Source organism: Dasypus novemcinctus, chromosome 31, assembly GCF_030445035.2.
Source record: "Dasypus novemcinctus isolate mDasNov1 chromosome 31, mDasNov1.1.hap2, whole genome shotgun sequence".
In the NCBI taxonomy this organism is placed as follows: domain Eukaryota; kingdom Metazoa; phylum Chordata; class Mammalia; order Cingulata; family Dasypodidae; genus Dasypus; species Dasypus novemcinctus.
The window spans coordinates 35,172,649-35,180,164 of NC_080703.1; the positions used below are offsets into that span (position 1 = coordinate 35,172,649).

A 7,516-nucleotide genomic window follows, 5' to 3' on the forward strand; every position below is an offset into this window, starting at 1 on the left:
CTGGGGTTCAGCTGCTGGGGCTATGTTCATAGTTAACAGGAGCCAGAGCTCTCCGGAATAAGCCAGGAAAGATCTCATGTGACCTCTGTCCATTTTCATGCTTCCCGAATTCCTTGCAATGGGGTATAGAAATAAAACACTGGATTAGGAAGTGGATGTGGCGCAACTGATAGAGCGTCTGCCTACCATATAGGAGGTCCACGGTTCAAACCCAGGGCTTACTGGCCAGTGTGGTGAACTGGCCTATGTGCAGTGCTGCTGCATGCAAGGAGTGCTATGCCACGCAGGGGTGTCCCCTGTATAGGGGAGCCCCACATGCAAGAGTGCACCCCACGTGACAAAAGTGCAGCCCGCCCAGGAGTGGCACCACACACACAGAGAGCTGATGCAGCAAGATGACGCAACAAAAAGAGACACAGATTCCCAGTACTGCCTGACAAGAATACAAGCAGACACAGAAGAATACACAGTGAATGGACACAGAGAGCAGACAATAGGGGAGGGGGGGGGAAGGAGAGAGAAATAAATAAAAATAAATCCTTAATAAAAAAAAAACCAAAAAAACCCACACTGAATTAAAACCAAAAAAAGTTTGCCTTCCTTTCTATTCTATTTGCCTATCTTTCCATCCCTCTTCCTTTCATCCCTCACACCCCTCACTTGTCTCTCTGTCATTGTATGGGAGAGATTAAATTCAGATGTCTTTTCCTTTGGAAAGCTTCCCTTGAAATCTCCCACCATTGCATTTGCCTCCCCACCAGTTCACCCACCATAATCTGGGTTATGTAACCTTACAAACCGAAAACTGTCACTGTGTATTAAAATTGTCAGTTTATGTGGCTGCCCAGCCTCTGTAATTTCACTCCCTGAGGTTAAGTATAATATCTTTTATTTATGTAGCCTTAGCATCTACATAGTGCTTGGATATCAAGTAAATGGTCAGTGCTTGAAGGAACTGGAAGAATGAAGGGGGATTTGGGCAGGCTGCATTTCATCCACATTTAATATATATCGCTTGTTCCTCTTCCACTCCAAAAGGAATGGAGGTGGCCACTCCCTGCTACGCTAATATTATTATTCTAGCAGTGGAAGAACTCTTATCATTGCTGTAAAGGCAGTGGCCACACCAGAGGTTCTGAGGGATGGGAGAGGGAAGAAGAGGTATGATATGGGGGCATTTTCAGGACATTGGATTTGTCTTGCAAGACATTGTCATGATGGATACAGGCCATTGTATATTTTGTCATAACTTACAAAATTGTGTGGGACGGAGTGTAAACTACAACGTAAGCTATAGCCCATGATTAGTAACAATGCTTCAATATGTGTTCATCAATTGTAACAAATATACTACACTAATGAAGGATGTTGTTAATGTGGGAAAGCGTGGGAAGGGGAAGGAGTGGGGCATATGGGAATCCCTTATATATTTTTTAATGTAGCATTTATGTAATCTAAATCTTCTTTAAAAATAAAAAAAAATTAATAAAACAATACAGTGTGTTGATTTACATCAGCTCCTATCTCTCTCTCGCTTTAGTTATGGCTTGAAAAATACCATGGACCTTCAGTCAACATGTTTTTGTGATTGCCAATAAACACTTGAGTTTTTAAAGGCTGCTGTGAATGTTCAAATGCCCCGGGAGGTAAAGCCCATTAAATTTTTACTAATGAACACCTATACCCCTGGGGAATTAGGATAAGGGCAAGGTCTAGATTAGGGCAGTAAAGGGCAAACAGTCCTGAAAAAAAAAAGCCACAATTTTAGGTTGAGATCCATTGGCTTGGAGGTAGGGGAGAGGTATGGGACCTGGAATGAAATCAGAAAGTGAAAATAGAGGCACTGAAATAGGAAATGAGTATTTCTTCTCTGACAGGTTTCACTGGCACTGACTCTGACAAATTCATCCAAAGGGTAAAAGGTAAACCATCCTAAAGGAGCGATTTAAAACTGCTAGATAAGCGGTTTGCTAAGTGGGTCTGCCGGAGCAAATGCTGCTTTCTTTTATTTGCACTGGATCAGTTATCATTACATGCCTTTGTGAGGCTCTTGTAAGTGGATTCAGTGAAATCAGATGGAGGAAACAGGTTTCAGTATGTTCTGAAGACTAATTCAGGTTTCCTCTGCCTGGCCATGCCAAATGCACACCATTAATTACTCCATTATACGTTTTCTGAAGAAAACAACATAGACCCGAAACTGGCAAATCTTTAAAAAATGTTACAGTCCATTCATAGAGTATTCACAATAGCCAAGAATAGGACTCATGTATATCACTGTTAAAAATGAAAAAAATTCCTGTTCAGCAACTGAGTGGCTATTTAACAAAGTGATTATAATTAATGCCAATGAGGACTCAAATAATTAATTTTCATGTAGATTAAGCAAAATTGAATCTCAGCTGGAAAGTCTCGTAGTGGTAGCTGTGTGGCCACAGGGCGGAGCTGCTGAAGGCTGGTTCACCTTCAATAAGCAAGTTCCTGGAGATAATTGCACTTGGTCTTGAAATTAACACAGAGTTAAGTAAGTCATGACTAAAGCTCACTAACATTAAATGCAAAAGCTAGTATTGAAGGTTCTGTGTAGAGAGACTAAAAATTTATCTGTGAAATTCTAAAGACATTTACTTAATATTACTATTTTTTTTGAAGTCTGTCTACTTGCAAACCATTTTATTCCTAGTTTCAATCATTTACCTTTTTTCTTCTTTCCCTGACTCACTTTCTTCTTCCTTTCTCTCTTCTCATTATTTATTTATCTGAATCCTGTGCTGGGAATTTAGTGCAAATAAATATTTGAGGTCAGGAATCTAATCTAATAAGACAAGTTCTTTGTAAAAGATCAGCATTGTAAGCAGGACAAAATTAAGTTTATATTTAGCTGCAGGCCAAGAAATCGGAGGATAATGGACAGGCATTTGTTTGAGTAAACAGCTTGTTTTACATTTTAATAAATGGAAAATGTAAAAGTACAATGCAATTTGTTTTTGTAAACTCTATATACATGTTTGCTTGAAGATTTGCTGTAGCGGAAAAGAGAACCATTTTTGGCATCAGCCAAATCTGGGCTCAATTCCTGGCTTTGCCACTTACTAGTTGTATGACCTTGGTTAAATTAATTAACCTGTCTTAGCATCCAATACCATCTCCAGCACTATTTAGCTTGCCTTGTAGGTGGTTTTGGAGATTCAATGAGCTAACACATATAAGGAACTTTGTGTATAGTTGGCACACAAATGAAATTTCTTCTTACTCTTATACTTATTCTAGGTGGATGGACTTTCCTAAAAAGAATTATAGAAATTTAAGCTTGAAACAAATTTTGGGAGGTCATATAATTTTGTGGAAAAGAGCAGTAGCTTTGGGACAAGACCAGCTTGGGCTTGTCTATTAGTCAGCCAAAGGGGTGCTGATGAAAAATACTGGAAATTGGTTGGTTTTTATAAAGGGTATTTATTTGGGGTAGGAACTTACAGATACTGGGCCATAAAGCATAAGTTACTTCCCTCACCAAAGTCTATTTTCACGTGTTGGAGCAAGATGGCTGCCATTGCCTGCGAGGGTTCAGGCTTCCTGGGTTCCTCTGGGCTCAGCTCCTCTTTTTCCTCCACAAGGTCAGCTGTAGACTATGAGGCTCTCTAGGCTTTGCCTCTCTCCACAAGGTCAGGTGTAGACTATCAGGAGAACGGCTCTATCTGTCCCTGGGGCTCCAGCTTCAACTTTGAACTCCAACATCAAAACTCCAGCATGAAGAACCCTCAACTCTGTCCTTTGCCATGCCTTTTATCTGTTGAGTCCCCACCCACCAAGGGGCGGGGACTCAACACCCTAATGACGTGGCCCAATCAAAGCCCTAATCATAACCCAGTCACACCCAGGTACAGACCAGATTACAAACATAATCCAGTATCTATTTTTGGAATTCATAACCATATCAAACTGCTACAGCTTGAGTCCTACCTTTGCTACTTGCAAGCAGTTTGTCCTTGCATACCTAACACTCTCTGTCCTTGGTCACAACATCTGGAGTTAAGTTTTCAACACTGTCTGCTGGAGGGTGCTATGTGTTGGGGCTGGGTTGGGTAGGTGGGTAGAGAGTGGAAATCTCAGAGTGGTTCCAGTCTGTTCCATTTTGCTGGACTGTGCTGAGCAAACACTCGGGGCATCAGTGGCTGTTGTTTTTTTATGGATGATCAACAGGGGACTCGCTGGTCACTGTCTATGGAAGACACATGCTGAGCAATTCTTGGCACAAACAACCCTCTGGGCTCCCTTACTTGGTGGTGGACTGCCTGCAGCCAAATTCAGCTCATCTTCCCAAGAATCCTCTCCACCTCACCACTCTCCTCCTGAGTATTTGCCCCTCCATTTGTCTTCCTTCTTGCAGTTCAAGCAACTTTCATCTACTTTCATCTGGATCTTTTTCTCTCATTTCAATCATTTGTTTATGGCATAAACTGTAGGCCCTGCTTACTTTAGGCCTTTAGCACTTTGGATTCTCAAATTGATTTTCCTCTAGAAAGCCTGGCTCTTAAAAAGAAAATAATTGGTCTTAAGTCTCAGTTGTAGATTTAAAAATGGTTTAGAAACTGAAAAGGGGATCACTCTTCCTCCCATTCCCCTCCTTCCTTCCTTTCTTTTTGTTTTCTTTCTTCTAAATACTCCTAATCCCTCTAAAGATAAATGAGGCCTCTGAGGAACATGAGGGTTGGGGATAGATCTTGAGGACATTAACAAAAATTTCATATTTTCTTTTGTTGTATCATTTTACCATAGAACACATTTTACTTATATGCATTAGTTCAGCAGAGAAGGCTCTAAAATAACCTTTCCATAGATTTTTCTTTTAGGCCTGAGAGCTAAAAACAGTGTTTACATTTTTCAAAGGATACTTAAAAACAAAAAACCAAAAACAAAGAATATGCTTGCAATGCCTAAAATATTTACTACATGGTCTTTTACTGAAAAAGCTCGCTGACCCCAGTGTGGAACAAAACAAAACAACGAAACTGTCTAACATCCTACCTATCCCTATGAATGAGTTGTTCAACAATAACATATATTTTAGTCCATAAACCAAGTTCATAAACCAGTTTTCTCATCTGCAAATTGAAGATAATATCACCAAATGAAATGATATATCTCATAGTGTTGAACAGTAGGTACTGAAGAGAAAGATGCTTTTTATGTTCAACTATATATAATGTAACTTTGCAGTGTGCCTGGAACCTATTAAGCAGTTCCATTTTACTAAAAGTAGTAAAATGGTTTTTTGGAGGATCGGAACAGAAGATGGTTATTAATAAAGAAGTAAATGTCTTAATTTACCACTATATGTCAAATGCCTTGAAATTGGAATTTTTATTAAACCTTTTTTACAATAAACTGATGTGAGGAGCTTACACCTTTTTTTAAAAAAAAGAGATTATTTATTTATTTCTCTCCCCTTGTTCCACCCTGCCCTGGTTGTCTGTTCTCTGTGTCTATTTGCTGCGTCTTCTTCTTTGTCCGCTTCTGCTTATTGTCAGCAGCACGGGAATCTGTGTGTCTTTTTGTTGCATCATCTTGTTCTGTCAGCTCTCTGTGTGGATGGTGCCATTCCTGGGCAGGCTGCACTTTCTTTCATGCTGGGCGGTTCTCCTTACGGGGTGCACTCCTTGCGCACAGGGCTCCCCCACGTGGGGGACACCCCTGTGTGGCACAGCACTCCTTGCGCACATCAGCACTGCGCATGGGCCAGCTCCACACAGGCCAAGGAGGCCTGGGGTTTGAACCGTGAACCTCCCATGTGGTAGACGGATGCCCTAACCACTGGGCCAAGTCCACTTCCCGAGCTTACACCTTAAAATGACTTCCTTTCAAAGTAAAGGGAGAGATCTATAGGTTATCTGTGTCTCTGGTTGTCCTCAAATGGAATAAAAGTCTAGGGATATATTAAGTAGGAAGTATTTTTCATCTGTTTTTAAACTTTGTATGTTAAGCTTATTGAAGCTTATATTATGGAGAATTTTGAATACATACAAAAGCAGCAATAACAGTATAACGAATCAGCCTCAACAATTATCGACATATACCTCGTCTTGTTTCATCTATAACCTCTACCATTCCTCACCACTACTATCACAATACCATGGGTTATTTTGAAGCAAATCCTAGAGATTATTTCATTTGATCTGTATTTATTTTAGTGTATATAGCTAACTATTTCAGTATGTTTCTCTAAAGGACTCTTCAACAAACCTAATCAAAATATCATAATCACACTAAAGAAACTGACAAGTTCTTACTATTGACAAAGGTTGAATAAGTGTTTAACTTTCTCTAATTTTTTTTTTGTTGGTGTTAAAACATAAAATTTTAGGTTGATATGTCTCGTAAGTCTTTTTGAATTTCTAAATTTCCTTTGCTTTTGTTTTTGACCCTTGAAATTTATGTAATACTGGATTTGATTTACTAATGTTTTGGTGAAGATTTATTAGTCTGTGCTCATGAAGGACATTGGTCTATAGTTTTCTTTTAGTATAATGTTTTTCCTGTTCTTTATATTAGGGTAATACTTGCCTCATGAACTGATTTGTTTGGTGCTCCCTCCAATCATATTTTCTGGAAGAGTTTGCATAGTATGGGTATTTTTCCTTATCTGTTTGGTAGATTTCCCTAGTGAAGTCATCTGAAGCTGGGGTTTTCTTTGATGGATGGTTTTTAACTACAAATTCCATTTGTTTTTAATTATGAATTCAATTTAATAGACATAGGACTATTCAAGTTCTCTTTCATTTTGAGTAAGCTTTCATATATATTTTTTCAAGGAATTTGTCTATTTTATTTGTAGTCAAATTTATTGGCATAAAATTCTCTTATTCTTTTTTTTTTTCTGCTTAAATACTCTGCTTTATTTCATAACAATCAATATTTAGGCCTATATTAAAAATATAGTCCTGATACTTCCCAGAACATTAGACTCAATCCAAGACTTAAAATCAGCTGTGACAATCCACAGCAAAATGCTGAACAAGACTTCACCTTTATCCCTTTGGATTTCTTGATGTGTTATGTTGTCTAGCATCCATCAGTAGCATAAGTCCAGCTTCATAGTAGCATTTGAAAAACAGTTAGCAAAGCTTACCAAATAACTCAGCACACTCCAGGTTTTTAACAGTGAAGAATGTTACTTGTGCAAGTCAGAATCTGATACCAATTAAATGGTGACAGCTTTGCCAATAAACAAGAATATGTTCTTCCATGGTTAAGAAGGGAGAATGCCATAGCTGACAGGTCCCAAGGATACATGGTACTATTATTCTTTTAATACCTGTAGGATCTGTAGTGATGCTCCCTCTTTCATTGCTGGGATTTTTTTTTTTTTCCATTTTTTGCTTGGTTAGTTTTAATAGATATTTATTAATTTTATTGACCTTTTCAAAGCTTTTGTATTCATGGATCATCTCTATTGTTTCACTGTTTTCAATTTTATTGATATATGCTCACTATTATTTTCTTCTTCCCACTTGCTTTG

At 38.7% G+C, this 7,516-nt stretch overlaps 1 non-coding gene across 1 annotated transcript; it reads right to left on the reverse strand.

Annotated features, from left to right (window-relative positions):
* Nucleotides 1–7,163: 7,163 nt before the first annotated feature.
* Nucleotides 7,164–7,294, reverse strand: LOC111763586 (small nucleolar RNA SNORA24). Its single transcript, XR_002796425.1, has one exon. It is a non-coding gene; the product is annotated as a small nucleolar RNA SNORA24 (small nucleolar RNA).
* Between the last annotated feature and the right edge of the window lie 222 nt (nucleotides 7,295–7,516).